General features: G+C 43.9%; 1 protein-coding gene across 2 annotated transcripts in view; it reads right to left on the reverse strand.

Annotated features, from left to right (window-relative positions):
• The window catches only part of Xkr9 (XK related 9), a 43,189-nt gene that overhangs the window by 18,957 nt on the left and 6,805 nt on the right, over positions 1-17,427 (reverse strand). The gene's annotated exons all lie outside the window — the stretch shown is intronic.

Raw genomic sequence — 17,427 nt, forward strand, 5'->3', positions numbered from 1 at the left:
TCTCCTGCCTGAATACCGCGTGGCGTTCTCTTTTACCAGCTACCTACTTTAAAAACCTAACATATATGGTGCCGTGACTCGGGAAGGGCTTAAGAGTCAGGACAGGCGGAATTCCCATCTATTTTTCTCCTTTTTCTGGGAGTATCCCCAGTCCTGACGGCCCTTTTTCCGCGAACCAAACTGCTGTGAGATGCCACGTGGGACTTTTCATCAATACCATTGCTGGCCTCTGCATCCACGTCCAAACCACTCCTCTACTCCGGTGAGTGAAACTGCTACGCAGATTTTCTGTTGCTTTTTCTGGACGTGGTACCGTACCAGAGAACTTCTCAGGCCCAGGGCCTGGTCACCTCCAAAGTGGGGACACTTGTTTCAGTTCTTGCCAAACTTATTTCCCTCTGTGGTTCTAATGGGGTGCTGCAAGTCACGCCCAAAGCAGGAAACCCCTTTGGGATGCCTTCTGCAATCGCTGGATGTCTTGTCCCTTAAGGACTGCATTGACCGAAAACGGCTAACTCATTATTGCACTGAGGTCTGGCCGCAGTACCGACTTGACAATCGCTCCCAATGGCCTAGAGATGGGACTCTAGATTATATCGTTCTCAGAGATTTAGACACTTTTTGTCACCGCAATGGTAAATGGTCAGAGGTCGTCCATGTTCAGGCCTTTTTTTTTTTTTTTTTTAATTTTTTTTATTGTTAATTGAACATAAATTTTTTTTTTTACAAGGTGTTGCGCAAAGAGGGTGCGGTGACATAGTAGGGCAGTGTGTACATTTCTTGTGATAACTTACAACCTGTTTTTCCATCCCTTGTCTAGGTCAGGTAGACCCATATGCAATATACAATGTATCAAGCACATATACAGTGTTCACAGACTTGGTCTCTACTGTCTCTCCATCTCCCTTTGTTAACAGTCATATATCAGGGAGATCATGCCCCTTTGTTTTCTGTGTTCTAGGCTTGTCTCACTCAACATTATTTGTTCGAGTTCTGACCATTTCCCTGCGAATAACAATATTTCACAATTCCTAATCGCTATGTAGTATTCCATTGTGTATAAGTACCATATTTTTTGGATCCATTCATCTGTGGAGGGGCATCTGGGTTGTTTCCAAATTTTGGCTATTGTGAATTGTGCCGCGATAAACATGGAAGTACAAATGTCCTTTTGATATCTTGGGTTTTGCTGTTTAGGATAGATGCCTAGGAGTGGTATGGCTGGGTCATAGGGTAGGTCTATATTGAGCTTTTTGAGAAACCTCCATACTGTTCTCCAAAGTGGTTGTACTAATGTGCACTCCCACCAACAATGGAGAAGGGTTCCTCTTTCCCCACAGCCCCTCCAGCATTTGTTGTTTCCTGAGTTCAGAGTATAGGCCATTCTAACTGGGGTGAGGTGGTATCTCAGGGTTGTTTTTATTTGCATTTCCTTTACTAGCAGGGATGTTGAGCATTTCCTCATGTGTTTCTTTGCCATTTTTATATCTTCTCTTGTGAAGTCTCTCTTTAGCTCTTTTGCCCATTTCCTAATAGGTTTATTGGGCTTGGAGGGGCTTAGTTTTTTGAGTTCTCTGTAGATGACAGATATCAGGCCTTTGTCTGTTGCTGTGCTGGTAAATATCCTTTCCCATATCGTTGGCTGTCTTTCTATTTTGGTGGCTATGACCTTAGCTTTGCAGAAACTTTTTAATTTGTAGTAGTCCCATTTGTTGAGTCTTTCCCCTATTTGTTGTGCCCCTGGGACTCTATTCAGGAAGTTCCTTCCTGTGCCTATAAGTTCTAGTGTCTTTCCTACTCTGTCCTTCAGTAGTTTCAAGGATTCAGGTCTGATGTTGAGGTCCTTGATCCATTTTGAGTTGATCTTGGTGCATGGTGATAGGCTTGGGTCTACTTTGAGTTTTCTGCATATGGCTGCCCAGTTCTCCCAGCACCAGTAGTTGAAGAGGCTATTTTTATTCCATTGTACGTCTTTAGCTCCTTTGTCGAATATCAGTTGGCTGTAAGAGTGCGGTTTTATTTCTGGGTCTTCAATTCTAATCCACTGGTCTTCCGATCTGTTTTTATACCAATACCATGCTGTTTTAGTTATGATGGCCTTGTAGTAAAGCTTGAAGTCTGGTATGGTGATTCCTCCTACACTATGTTTTTTGCCTAGAATTGCTTTGGCTATTCTAGGTTTTTTGCTGTTCCATATGAATTTATGGATTGGTTTCTCTATTTCAGTGAAGAATGTGGCTGGGATTTTGATAGGTATTGCATTGAATTTGTATAACAATTTGGGCAATATGGCCATTTTCACTATATTGATTCTGCCTACCCATGAGCATGGGAGGTCTTTCCATCTCCTTGTGTCTTCTTTGATTTCCCTTATTAGATTTTTGTAGTTTTCATTGAATAGGTCCGTCACGTCCTTGGTTAAGTTGATCCCTAGGTACTTTATTCTTTTTTTGGCTACTGTAAATGGAATTGTTTCCATAATTTCCTTTTCTGTTTGTCTATTGCTGGTGTACAGAAAAGCTGCTGACTTTTGTGGATTGATTTTGTATCCTGCTACTTTGCCAAATTGGTTTATTAGATGTAGGAGTTTGGGTACTGAGTTTTTTGGGTCCTTGAGATATAAGATCATGTCGTCTGCAAATAGGGATAACTTGATTTCTTCCTTGCCGATGTGGATCCCTTTGATGTCCTCCTCTTGCCTTATTGCTATGGCTAGGGATTCCAGCACTATGTTGAACAGAAGTGGGGAGAGTGGGCATCCTTGTCTTGTTCCTGTGTTTAGGGGGAATGATTTAAGTTTCTCTCCATTTAATATGATATTAGCAGTTGGTCTGTTGTATATGGCTTTTATTGTTTTGAGGAATGTTCCATCTATTCCTGTTCTCTCCAAAGCTTTTAATAGGTATGGATGTTGTATTTTGTCGAAGGCTTTTTGGGCATCAACTGAGATAACAATGTGATTCTTGATTTTAGTTCTGTTTATGTGGTGAATTACATTGATTGATTTACGGATGTTGAACCATCCTTGTGACTGAGGGATGAAGCCTACTTGGTCATGATGTATGATATTCTTGATCACTTTCTGGATCCTGTTAGCTAATATTTTATTGAGGAGCTTTGCATCTGTGTTCATTAGTGATATTGGTCTGTAGTTCTCTTTTTTTGTTGGATCTTTGCCTGGTTTGGGGATGAGTATGATATTAGCTTCGTAGAATGAGTTTGGGATTTCTCCCTCCATTTCTATTTCGCGGAAGAGTTTGAGGAGTATTGGAATTAGCTCCTAACTAAAGGTTTTGTAGAATTCGTTTGTGAATCCATCTGGGCCTGGGCTTTTCTTAGTAGGGAGGTTCTTGATTACCTCTTGTATCTCACCGTAAGTTGTTGGTTTATTTAGTTGATTTATTTCTTCTTGGTTCAGTTTGGGCAGTTTGTACTTCTCTAAGAATTGATCCATTTCTGTAAAATTATTGTTTTTTGCTGAGTAGAGGTTTTGGAAATAGCTCCTTATGATTGTTTGAATATTGTGTGTACTTGTTGTAATTTTTCCTGTGGAGTCCCTGATTTTACGAATATGAGTCTCTTCTCTTCTTTTTTGTGTGAGTCTTGCAAGGGGTCTGTCAATTTTGTTTATTTTCTCAAAGAACCAGCTTTTAGACTTATTTATTTGTTGAATGGTCTTTCTATTTTCAATCAGATTTATCTCTTCTTTAATCTTTGTAATCTCTCCCCTCCTAGTCGTTTTAGATTCTGTCATTTCTTGTTTCTCCAGTTGTTTTAGTTTCATTGTGAGGGTATTCACCTGCTCTGCTTCCATTCTTTTAATGTGGGTACTGAGTGCAATGATCTTGCCCCTCAGTACTGCCTTAGCTGTGTCCCATAGGTTTCTTTGTGATGTGTTTTCTTTGTCATTGTGGCTTATGAATTCGTTGATTTCATCTTTAATTTGATCTGTGGCCCAAGTGTTGGATAGCAGCGTGGGGTTTAGCCTCCAAGAGTGTGTATAGGCTCTGTGGTATCCTTTGTTGTTGAGGGTTACCTTTAATCCACTGTGATCAGATATAATACATGGGATGATGTCAATACTTTTGTATTTGCTGAGGTTCTTTGTGTGGGCTATGACGTGGTCTATTTTGGAATATGATCCATGGGCTGCTGAAAAGAAGGTGTATTGGGTCTCTGTAGGGTGGAAGGTTCTATATAGGTCTGTTAGATCCATTTGGGAAATGGTGTTATTTAGGTCCTCAGCTCCCTTACTAATCCTCTGGGTGTTGGATCTGTCTCTTGGAGAGAGAGGAGTATTAAAGTCACCCACTATGATTGTGTTTGCATCTATCTTGCTCTGTAATTCTGAGAGAATTTGCTTGACATATGTCGGGCCTCTTTTGTTCGGTGAGTATACATTTATCACCGTGATGTCTTGGTTCTGGATTTTTCCTTGTATTAATATGTAGTGTCCTTCTTTGTCTTTTTGAGTGGACTTTAAAGAGAAGTCCAGCTTGTCTGAGATCAGAATGGCTACACCTGCCGTTTTGGTGGGTGCATTTGCTTGGTAGATCTTGCTCCATCCTTTCATTCGAAGCCTGTTTTTGTCCCTTGCTGTAAGGTGGGTCTCTTGTAGACAGCAGATGTCAACTTTTTGTTTGTGGATCCATTATGCCAGTCTGCTCCTCTTGATCGGGGAGTTTAAGCCATTTATATTTAAAGAGATCAAGGATAAGGGTGTTTTTTCTCCTTCCATTTTCTTGTTGGGCTGTTTTTTCCTGTTTTTTTTTTTTGTTTTTTTTCTTCTTCTTGTCTTTAGTGAGCTGGTCTTTCTGCTGGACTTTGGCTGTTGAAGTTTCTTTCTGATTCTGTCTGTGTGTCTTTTACGATCTCTGTTGGGTGGGCTTCCCCTCTTAATATTCGCTGTAGGGCTGGTTTTTTATTCACATACTCCTTTAGCTCCTCTTTGGTGTGGAAAGATCTGGTTCTCCCTTCGAATGTGAACTCCAGTTTCGCTGGATATTTGATCCGAGGTTGTAAATTGTTATTCTGAAGTACTTGGATGGTGTTCTTCCACCCACTACGAGCTTGGTAAGTTTGTGTGGATAAGTCGTATGTTATTCGAATCCTCTTCCCATTGAAAAAAGTTTCCTTCTTCGCTTTGGCTGAATTCAGAATTTGCTCTTTAATCTTGAGGTCTGTAGTCCTGAATATTATGTGCCTTGGGGTGGTTTTCCTGGGGTCTGGCCTGCCAGGTGTCCTATAGGCTTCGGTTACCTGGATGGGGTCCCCTGTGAGATTGGGGAAGTTTTCTGCAATAACTTTATTGAGAACATGATTAAGCCCTCTGCTCTGATATTCGGCTCCTTCTTCTATTCCAATTATGCGCAGATTATATCTCTTGTCTTTGTCCATTAGTTCCTGGATTAATCTTCCCTGAAGCTTCACCTTTTCTTGGAGTGTGGTCATTTTCTGGTTGTTGTCAGCTGCTTCATCGTCCAGGCAAGAGATTCTGGATTCCATATGGTCAACTCTTTGTGTTATGGTTTCAATTGCAGAGTTTATGGATGTCAGAGAGCTATTCATGGTTGTCATATCAGCTCTGATCGTGGAAATTTCTTCCTTTAAAGAGTTGTATTTTAAATCTATTTTTTCATGCATTTCAATTCTCAGGGTGTGGAGATTTTCTTTAAAGGCGGCTTGCATTGTATCCATTTTTGCTTCCATTTCTTTAAACGAGGCTTGCATTGTATCCAGTTTTGCTTCCATTTCTTTCTTGGCTTCCTGGGTGTCCTTCCAGATTTCCGCTCTAAACTCCTGGAATTGTTTTCTGATTTCATTTCTGACGCTTTCGATCATTCCTGTTAACATGGCCTCATTTGCTTTTTTATTCTCCATCTCCTCTTCAGTCGTGCTGCTTTTTGGAGCTGGCGAGTTGGCTTGTCCTTTGATGAACTGAGTTATGTTTCTTTGTGATTTGCGCATCTGGAGCTCTGTGTAAGTCTTTCCTCCCTTCTGTGTAGGCGTGTCTACGGCAGCAGGTGCTGTCGCTGTGGCCCCGCCCACCAGTACAGGGCACGCCTACCAGAGCAGGCGCTTTCGCTGGGGCCCCGTCCTCCTGTGCACTGTGAGTCCCCTACAACAGGCACTTTAGCGGGGTCTGCCTCCCAGAGCGAGCCCTGGGTTGTTGGGTTGTGCTTGCGCCCTCCCGCAAGTCCGTTGGGGGGGGAGGCAGTATGTGTGGGGCCCGGTGGGATCGACTGTCCGGGTGTGGCTTGGCACCCTCAGACCTCGCCTCCGCTGCGAGGAGGGGGAACGAGATCAGGCTCAGGTGACCCTGCTGGGCTGGTATTGCCCACCAGCGCCTGTGATTTTAGTTGTAAGAGTCCGCAAGGTCTAGGCGCCTCGGGTGGGGCTTGCCCTGCCGGCCGTCCCCGGCCCCTGTTGGGGAGGGGACGGGGCCGGTTCTGCCAGTTCAGGAACCTTTGGGGGCTTGGGGCTGTTCCGCCCTTCCCCTGCTAGACTGGCTTCCCAGCGCCTGATGGGAGCTTCCCGCCTGATTTGTGGGATCTTTGTTCCCATGGGAGTGGGGAGGGGGAGGGAGGGAGATATAGCTTCTTTGTCGGGCTTGGGTCTCCCGTTGGGGGAAGGGATTATGGGGGACTCACTTTTGCTGCTTTGTGTGTGTGTCCCACGCCGCCGTTGGCCCTTCAGGGGTTGGCGAAGTGTCGTGGTGGCTTCCCCCGTTCCCTCTTTCTGCCGCGCTGGGTTCCCTTGTCTGAATCCGGTGTGGACCCGAACTTCTCGTCGCTGCCGGTGTGTGTCTTGCTCCGCACCCTGCCTTGTGTCCGTGGGGTCTCCCGCTATATGGATTCTGCGCTCCTGGCAACCTGTCTGCCGATCGCCGGGTTCCCCTTTCCCAGCCTGACCCTGTTTGGGCCAGGGTCGGCTGGTGGGGGGAGGGCGCCCCGATGAATCTCCGGCTCCGTGTAGGTTTTCGGTTCTTCTTTTTTGCTCCTTTTTGTTTTCCTGCGTTTCTCCACTGCTTCTGGATGCTGGTTTTGCTGGGTGCTTGGTGGAGTGTTGGGTGTTGGAGTTCCCAGCTCGCTATTCAGTTGGTGCGAGTCGGGCTGCCTCCCTATTCATTCGGCGCCATCTTTCTCAAGCTCAGGCCTTTTTTGCTCTCAGGAATAACCCAGCTCTCTGTGAAACATGTCTGACTTTCCCCATTTCGCTGGCACGTGGACACACAGTTGCTAAGAGCTCTGAGGCCCCTCTGGAACCTGATATCTCTGACCCCCTTTTTGACTCCACCCCTCTTCCTGCTGAGTCTTCAGCACCTTCACCTTCTTCCCCTTCCTCTCCCCCTCCCTCACCTCCTCTCCCCTCCCCTCCTGCGGCTCGCACCCGATCTCGCACAGGTGACACTCAAGCCCCACCAAACTCCTTGTGTCCTTTGCGGGAGGTGGCGGGGCCTGAAGGGATAGTAAGAGTGCATGCTCCATTTTCAATGTTTGATATGGCTCAGATTGAGAAGAAATTGGGATCATATTCCCAAGACCCTAATGGTTATGTCAAACAGTTTAAGTACCTTGCTCAGGCCTATGACCTTACCTGGCATGATATATATTTAATAATATCCTCTACTCTTAGCCCGGAGGAAAAGGAAAGGGTGTGGACTGCCGCCCAGGCACATGCGGACGAGGCCCACCGTGTAGATAATGACTTCCCAGTGGGAGCAACAGCCGTGCCCAGGGAGGAGCCCAATTGGGATTATCAAAGTAATGCCCCTGGGAGGAAAAGTAGAAATAGGATGATAACTTGCTTAGTGGCTGGCCTCCAAAAAGCGGCTCATCGCCCAGTTAACTATGACAAATTAAGACACATTACCCAAAGAGGGGATGAGAATCCGGCTGAATTTCTTGACCGCCTTACTGAAGCTCTCCAGCGTTATACTAAGCTGGACCCAGATTCAGCAGAGGCTAAGGTAATCCTCAATACTCATTTCATAGCCCAATCTGCTCCTGATATTAGGAAAAAGTTAAAAAAAGGCTGAGAACGGTCCTCAAACCCCCCAACGAGATCTGGTGAGCATGGCATTTAAGGTTTTTAATAATCGAGAGGAGCAGGAGATCGCCGATAAGACTGCTCGCGAGAGGGAGAACTATCAGTTCCTGGCTGCTGCCATCCGGCCTCCTCCGAGAAGAAGCACCCAACGTAAACCATCCGGAACATGCTACAAGTGTGGGCAAGAAGGCCACTGGGCAAAATTCTGCCCTTTACCGCGACCACCGCCTGGACCCTGCCCAAGATGTGGACAACTGGGGCACTGGGCAGACAACTGTCCCTCCTCGCCTCCACGAGGTAGGCCAGTCCCTCCCCGGCCCCAACCACGCAGGCAGGAGGAGCCCGACCTGACTGAGATTCTCTGCTTAGCAACACAATGACGGTGCCCGGGGCCACTGGCTCCCAAGAACATCACAATGGAGGAGCCCAGGGTGTGCTTCTATGTAGCCGGTAAGTTAGTATCCTTGCTCTTGGATACAGGAGCCAGTTTTTCGGTGTTATCTCAATATGCAGGGAAGACTTTTCCCTCCCAGATCTCAGTGGTGGGTGTTGACGGCCTACCTTCTTGTCCCCCATCTACGGGACCAGTACCATGCAAAATAGACAACTTTCCATTTTCACACTCCTTCCTAATCTTACCCCGCTGCCCTACCCCCCTCCTAGGGAGAGACTTGCTCTCCAAATTCCAAGTCTCCCTCTCATTCCATATCCCCAAGCAGCCAACTCCTATTCTACTTTTATCTCTAGATGAACCCCCACCTGTAACCTCCCAGTTAGACCCTTTCCCCCTCCCTCCAGATCTTGTCAACCCTCTAATCTGGGATACTTCTACACCCACTATGGCTAGACACCATACTCCTGTTCTCATTAAGCTTAAAAACCCTACCCATTTCCCCAGCCATCTCAATACCCCATTTCCCTCAGACATAGGCAAGGTTTAAAGCCTATCATTCTCCGCCTTCTTAAACAAGGACTTCTCAGACCTACTAACTCCCCCTTCAACACCCCTATTCTGCCAGTAATTAAGCCTGATGGAACCTATCGTCTAGTCCAGGACCTGCGCATCATTAATGCTGCAGTCCTTCCTATTCACCCTGTTGTGCCTAACCCGTATACACTCCTTTCACAGATACCTCCTGGTACCACCCACTTCTCAGTGCTGGACCTGAAGGATGCATTTTTTACAATTCCCTTGCATCCCGACTGTCAGGACTTCTTTGCCTTCACCTGGATGGACCCAGATACCTCCAGGGCACAACAGCTAACCTGGACGGTCCTCCCTCAGGGGTTCCGGGACAGCCCCCATTTTTTTGGACAAGCTCTAGCAAAGGACCTTCTCTCTCTCCAGGTATCCCCTAGTGTCATTCTTCAGTATGTGGATGATCTCTTGCTTTGCAGCCCTTCCCTCGAGTTGGCGCGCCAACACACGGCTGACCTCCTTAACTTCCTATTGGCCCAAGGATATAGAGTCTCTCCTTTTAAAGCCCAGATAACAAAGCCAGAAGTAACGTACCTGGGTCTCTCCATAACTCCTACAGAGAGAAGAATTACTCTTGATAGAAAAGCTTATATTGAGTCTCTCTCTGTCCCGCAGACCAAGGAGGACATTCTGTCCTTCTTGGGACTTGCGGGCTTTCTTCGCATTTGGATATCTGGATTTGCTACCTTGGCCAAACCGCTTTATGAGGCAGCCAAGGGCTCCCTAAAAGAGCCACCAGACCCCACAAAGCCCATCGACACCCCATTTAAGGTACTGAAACAAGCGCTTCTACAGGCTCCAGCACTGGCTCTACCCAATCTTAAAGAACCCTTTTTACTTTATGTCACTGAGAAGTGGGGAATTGGCCTTGGGGTGCTTGGGCAAATGTCAGGCCCCTCTTTTAGACCTGTGGCCTACCTCTCGAAACAACTAGACCCAACGGTAAAAGGCTGGCCAGCCTGCCTTCGGGCTCTGGCAGCAGCAGCCACCCTGGCACAGGAGAGCACAAAGCTCACTTTTGGCCAGCTCACTACCATTCGCTCTCCCCACAGGCTAAAGGACCTTTTATCTCATAAATCCCTGTCTTGCCTCTCCCCTTCTCGCCTACAGCTGCTTCATGTTACCTTTATTGAGAACCCTGACTTCTCACTGGAAAGCTGCTCCCCTCTTAATCCAGCCACTTTGCTTCCATCCAATTCTAACCCTCTTGTCCACTCCTGTACAGAAACCTTGGAAGAGGTCACACCCCATTTTACAGGTATCTCAGAAACCCCCCTTCCTGACCCAGAAGACACCTGGTACATTGATGGCAGTTCCACACTCACCCCTTCAGTCAGCCGAGTTGCGGGTTATGCCATTGTTAGTGACTGCACCATTATTGAAAGCAGCCCTCTGCCCCCTGGCACTACCTCACAAAAGGCAGAGCTTATAGCTTTAACCAGGGCCTTAACTCTAGCCAAGGGCCGGAGGATTAACATTTATACAGACTCAAAATATGCCTATCATATTCTCCATTCACATGCAGCCATCTGGAAGGAGCGTGGTTTCCTGTCTACTAAAGGGACCCCCATTACTAATGCTTCCCTTATTCTTAAGCTCCTAGAAGCGGCTTCCCTTCCCCAACAGGTAGCTGTCATTCACTGCTGGGGACACCAGACGGGACCTGATGCCATTAAGGTGGGCAACTCAAAAGCAGACCAGGAGGCAAAGAAAGCAGCCCAGAGACAACTTCTAGCACCCTTACTTCCAGTATTGCCTCCAGTTCAACCGTCTTACACCCCACAGGAGCTGGAGGAACTCACTCATCAGGGAGCCTCACAGGAGGCACAGGGATGGTGGTCCCTAGCAGGACGATTTGTTCTCCCTGAGTCCCAAGCAGACAATTTCCTTTCCCAGGTGCATCAGGCATTACACATTGGATACAAGCCTCTCTCCCACCTTCTCAAGCCTTTACTTCATTGCTCTAGCCTAACTGCTCAACTGAAGGCCATTACCCAAGCCTGCCCTACCTGTTCCCTTACCTCCTCACAGGGTGGTCTCCGACCAGCTGCATTCCCCACACACCAAGCCCGGGGACATACCCCAGGGGAAGACTGGCAGATAGACTTCACCCACATGCCTCGATGTAAGCGGCTGAAATACCTTCTAACCATGGTAGATACATTTTCAGGATGGATTGAGGCCTATCCTACAACATCAGAGACTGCTGACACTGTTGCCTCTGTCCTAATAAAAGAAATTATTCCTAGGTTTGGCCTACCTAGGTGACTTCAATCTGACAATGGACCTGCGTTCATCTCCAAGGTGACTCAACAGGTAGCCACCTCTTTAAATATCCAGTGGAATCTTCACATTCCCTACAGGCCTCAGTCATCTGGAAAGGTGGAAAGAGCTAATGCACTCATTAAGACACAGCTTTCTAAACTTTCTTTAGAGCTCCAGCAATCCTGGCCAGAACTGTTACCTCTGGCGCTCACCCGCTTACGTGCCTCTCCCCGCAGCCCTACTTTTCTCAGTCCTTTTGAATTAATGTATGGAAGGCCTTTTCTTCTAGGTAATTTCCCTACTGACAGTACCAAGACTCCACTGATAGACTACCTTCCTGTTCTAACCTTCCTTAGGCACATGTTATGCCAACATGCTGACCAATGTCTTCCTCAGCCACATCAAGGTCCCTTTCCCACTCCCCCAATCTTGCCTGGGGATCAAGTATTTCTCAAGACCCTTAATCCATCTGGTTTACATCCTAAGTGGACAGGCCCTCACCAGGTTCTGCTGACCACCCCCACTGCGGTCAAGCTCCAAGGACAGCCACAGTGGATTCATCTGTCAAGAATAAAAAGGGCTTCTGCTCCTGCCCCTTCTATACCAACGTTGACTTCGAGGTACACCTGTTCCTCCCTTGGGCCTACCAAGGTAAAGCTGTCTCGAATACCTGAAGACCCGAGTGAGTAACAGTAACACGGAGCCAGCTGCCTTCCATACACCTCTCTACCCCATCCCTTTGTCCTCCAAGCCATTAGTACCCAATTTTTCTCTTTTCATTTCAGTAATATTTTTCTTTTTATTATTGTCCAGCCCCAACCTCAGGAAACCTCTTGGAGACTTTACCTAAGGATCTACCACCAAGGGACACCTGCTGCTAGCCTTCAGGAGGGACCACACATTTCTGCCTTTTACCCCTAATGCCGACGCCCCTTGCCAGCAGGAAGCAGCCAGAGAGAGTCTTCGCCCTTTTCATAACTATTAAAAGGCTGGAATGTAAGGTCCTCTCCCTGAGGGCTACATGCAGATGCCCCCACCCATTAAGTCTCCACCCAGTTACCTGGGTAACCAGCAGACCTGGAGGCAGTTACCTCCCCCTTCCCTGAAGTTACATCCTGGCCACACCTCCCCATCCCTGCCCTACATAAGGCATCCCCCCGGGGTGGTTCCCTCTCTTGCCTACCTCGTGCATCTTGAGCTTGGGAGCAGGTCAGTAGAATAAACTTTTCTCTCCTGCCTGAATACCGCGTGGCGTTCTCTTTTACCAGCTACATACTTTAAAAACCTAACAGACAATATACAAACTTTAAAAAAATGAAATAACAACAAAAAAAGAAACATCTTGGAAAGATATTTTCCTCTCAAGTGGAACTGCCAAGCAACTGGGCATACCCCTGAACTTCTTAAAGCTATCTTACCCTGTTAGAAAAGAGCTTCCCAGGAATGATACCCATGCAATAAAGGCAGGGTTTGCCCTCAGAAGAGAGAACATGGCTCTGTGATATCCCATCTGACCCTCAATCTAGTTATTCTCTGGTCTCTTCTACTCACATGAGCTAAGACAATTAGAAATGGCTTCTGAAGCTTAATAACTTGTGTGCACGTGATCTTTTTACTTTACTAAAACATTTGCATTGACCATTGATTTCCATTGTTTTACAAATTGATTTCCTGTCCAAGTGGTTTAATCTTATTGTTAAGATCCTCATCTCAACAATTAAATTGTAGTTCTAGAAATATTAAGCCTAAGGCAAGTTGTACCCTTCTTCCCATGAACAATCTAAAATTACTTTGTTAACTGTTTCCACTTTTTGTTCATATGTTCTTAGGGTTTTTGTATTAATCAAATTGAGAGTTTCTTAGATTTATAAAATAAGTAGCCCAAATCTCAGGCTACACAAACAAATCTTTATATAATACTGCCAAAAAAAAACCCAAAACCCTGAGTCCAAAACATGCCTTGGTGGCTCACACCTATAATACTAGCTACAGAGGAGGTTTAGATCTGAGGATCGCCATTCAAAGACAGCCCAGGCAGGAAAGGCTATAAGACACCTTTGGCCGAGTCCCTTGGGGTGCAGATTAAGGAAGACAGAGAGACTTCTTCATAAGGCTCCCAGGGTGCCCGCAAGGCCCTGCCATGCCTTACCTCTTGCTGAGGAGATTTATTCTCTACCGCAGCTGTCAGCTTTGCATGGCCAAGAAGAGCAGGAAAGGCCAGCACTTGGGGTCTGTCCCAGTGAAGGAAGGAGACAGGGTCCATGGTTCTCCTAGATAACTGGCCCTTGATTTCCCCTGGTTGTCTCCCTAGATGGTTTGTTTTTCTCTCAGGTTTAAGTGTCCTCCTCTAGTTTGCTTTGCTCACATGTAGCACTTTTGTTGGGTTTGACTGTACACACCTTGTTGGTTTGAGGCCTTTATAAGCTTTGTGCCAGCTGCACATCACCAAAAGACAGAACTGGAGCTGTGGCTGAGTGGTGAAGTGCTAGCCTAGAACAAAAAATAGCTCAGGAACACTGCACAGGCCCTGAGTTCAAGCCCCAAGAACAGAGCACAGGAACACACACACACGCGTGCACACACATGCACACACAAATACAACACTTAGAATTTTAGAAGAAAACTTAAAAAGTTGTTAAATCTCCTTAGCAATAAACATTAGAAATTTAAATTAAAAGTAAATTCCATTTATATTAGCCTCAAAAAATGCAATATATTTCTCAGAGAAATTAAAGAAAGTCTAAATAAAAGGAGAGAAAATATTATGAATTAGAAGAATAAATGCTACCAAGGTTTCATGTAGAACTGCGAATGTTAATGTATTTAAATTTTCAAATGAGCAGCAATAAGACTGAAATGTAACTTCTCCATAATAATGCAAACTAAAAGACCAGAGAATATAATATGCAGAAGAAAAATAACTACTCATTTAGTTACAGAATTTTCAAACAACAATAACTGAACAGATGTTACCAACAGAAATTCAATAGATGAAAATTTTAAAGATGAACCTCAGAAGGCAGAAGAAAAAAATGATTCTAGGTAAGCTCTGAGACTCAAGAAAGAATACAAAATAAATACAATCATAAATACAAATAAAATGTAATGAAATTTAACTATACAAAAGAGAAATAATACTACAGTAATACTATCTAGTAGAGTTAACAAAAAAAATGCTAGCAACTTTATTATGTAAATTGGGAACATGGTAAGTGGAATTCAAGTGTTTTGAGGTCTAAGTTATCAACATTTAACAGTAAAGATTTTGTTTTCCTTTACATACAGAATAATTTTGTTACTCATTATTTTAGGCTATACGTATTATACTAGCAGAGCAATGCTCCTGATAAAAAAAGAAAAAGAAAAAAACAGGAAAAGTTCAATTTGGGTATCTTTTGGGTATCTATCCAAAAGACCACAAACAAAATCACAGTAATGCCACCAGCACAACAATGTTCATCGCAGCACAATTTGTCATAGCGAGAAGCTGGAACCAACCCAGATGCCCCTCCATAGATGAATGGATCAGGAAAATGTGGTACATTTACACAATGGAATTTTATGCCTCTATCAGAAAGAATGACATTGTTCCATTTGTAAGGAAATGGAAGGACTTGGAAAAAGTTATACTAAGTGAAGTGAGCCAGACCCAAAGAAACATGGACTCTATGGCCTCCCTTATTGGGAATAATTAGTACAGGTTTAGGCAAGCCATAGCAGAGCATCACAAGGCCCAATAGCTATACCCTTAGAAACACATAAGATGATGCTAAGTGAAATGAACTCCATGTTATGGAAACAAGTGATATATCACAGTTGTAACTACTTTCAACGTCCTATGTGTATGTGTAGTTTCTATTATTGATGATGTTTTGTATCACCTTCCTATGTTTGTACCTACACTATCTCTGTAATCTTATCTGAGTATATTGGAAACCGTGTTTACTGGTATTGGAAGTAGGAAATTCAAAGGGAATACCAAATTCGAGAGACACAGGGTAAAAAAAGAGAAATAACTACAAAAGCAATACTTGCAAAACTGTTTGGTGTAAGTGAACTGAACACCTGGGGGGGGGAGGGAAAGGGGGGGAGGGCATGAGGGACAAGGCAACAAACAGTACAAGAAATGTATCCAATGCCCAACGTATGATACTGTAACCTCTCTGTACGTCAGTTTGATAATAAAAATTCGAGAAAAAAAAAAAAAGAAAAAAACAGGAAAAGTTCAATTTGAGCTGATAATTCTATAGATGTTTGTTGCCTGAAAGTAATTGCTGATTCTTTTGCTCCAGTCCAAAAGATAAGAATCTGGCATTTTCTAAGGGATGTCATTAGGAAACTAAGAGTTTTTGTAGGACCTTAATCTCAGCTAGTTTCCCCGCCCCCCCCCACAAGGTTTTTACTTAATGTTGAAACAATATGATAGGCAGTTAAAAGCTAAGTAGAAAGTTTTTGAAAAGCAAGGTAAAGCTGCTTTGTAAGCTTATAATAACAAGGAAATAAAGACTACTGTTCAGGCTCTATGAGGTCAGGATAACCACAGAGGCACTCAGCCTAGAGGCTGACCTTTACTCTGAATACTTAGCAGAGAAAAAGAAAAACAACATTGTTCATTGTCCCTGTGATTTTTATATACAATGTCTGTCATTCTGTCAAATACTGCTAAGATAAAAAAAGTTACTAAGATTAAGAGACCCTAAAAACCAAGCAACTTTCACCTTTCATTTATAATACAATTAATAACACAATGTTTTGCATTATCTTAAATGCATCAGTTGAAACACCAGTGAAATATTTCTGTAAATGTTGACAATTTTCCACTGACAGAATGGCAAATAAACTCTTATTTACTCTATTTCTAAACTCACTGCATGAGTAATTCTTGTCCTTCACATATTACAATTACACATTTTTCATTAGTAGAATACTCATTAAATCATATTATAAATCTACTTAGTTATCAGCAAATGTGTTCTGTTTCTTTCCTTCTCACTGAGAATGTAGAGTTCCAAAAGTGACTTCCATTATTAGTAACTGAGGTACTTTCCATTCTGCTTCCAGAAAACCTGCAGACTTCTTTCTCTATATACATTTTGTTTCTTTTAGCAAAGTAAAACATGTCTTAAATTAAAATACTCTATTAATGAATCTGGAAAATTCTGACAGTACAGAAATGTCTCATAAATACCAGCAGTGGAAAACAAGTAACCTTTGGTCTACCTTGCAAATAGAAGACCTTTGCACATTTGACTACTCACCCACAGGCAGTTTCTATTTGGATTAAAGAATAACAATGTCAGTGATGAGAAGAATAACCTTAATACTGTATTTTTAAGATAATGAAAAACAATGTGAAAAAACTCAGAAAACTATTCTGCATTAATGTAATGTCATTATTAAGGACTAAAACTAAAGCTTAGAATTTCTTAAGTATTTTCAACTAATGCCCATAAATTTTCTACTTTAACAGGATAAAATAAAAAAATATTCTCTATATCAGTGTCTAAGATAACCCAAATTCAAAATCTAACTATAAAAATAGTAAATATCTAGCTGGGAATGTGGTTTAGCAGTAGAGTGCTTGCCTAGCATGAGTGAAGCCCTGGGTTCGATTCCACAGCACCACATAAACAGAAAAAGCCGGAAGTGTCTCTGTGGCTCAAGTGGTAGAGTGCTAGCCTTGAGCAAAAGGAAGCCAGTGACAGTGCCCAGACCCTGAGTTCAATCCTATTCTATACTCTTTGATATTTCTCTTGTACTTTTAAGATGTATACTGTTTCTAACAGAATAAGATCCTTTAAAGTGGGCTGGGGATATGGCCTAGTGGCAAGAGTGCCTGCCTCATATACATGAGGCCCTGGGTTTGATTCCCCAGCACCACATATACAGAAAATGGCCAGAAGTGGTGCTGTGGCTCAAGAGGGAGAATGCTAGCCTTGAGTAAAAAGAAGCCAGGGACAGTGCTCAGGCCCTGAGTCCAAGCCCCAGGACTGGCAAAAAAAAAAAAAAAAAAAAAAAAAAAAAAAAAGATCCTTTAAAGTAATAATGAAGATTTCATGAAATTAGATATACAAAGAATTGTGGAATTCCCAGGCCTATTGAGAGTCTATTTTAACTATAAAATAGGTTTTTCA

This window comes from Perognathus longimembris, chromosome 12 (assembly GCF_023159225.1).
Source record: "Perognathus longimembris pacificus isolate PPM17 chromosome 12, ASM2315922v1, whole genome shotgun sequence".
Classification (NCBI taxonomy): domain Eukaryota; kingdom Metazoa; phylum Chordata; class Mammalia; order Rodentia; family Heteromyidae; genus Perognathus; species Perognathus longimembris.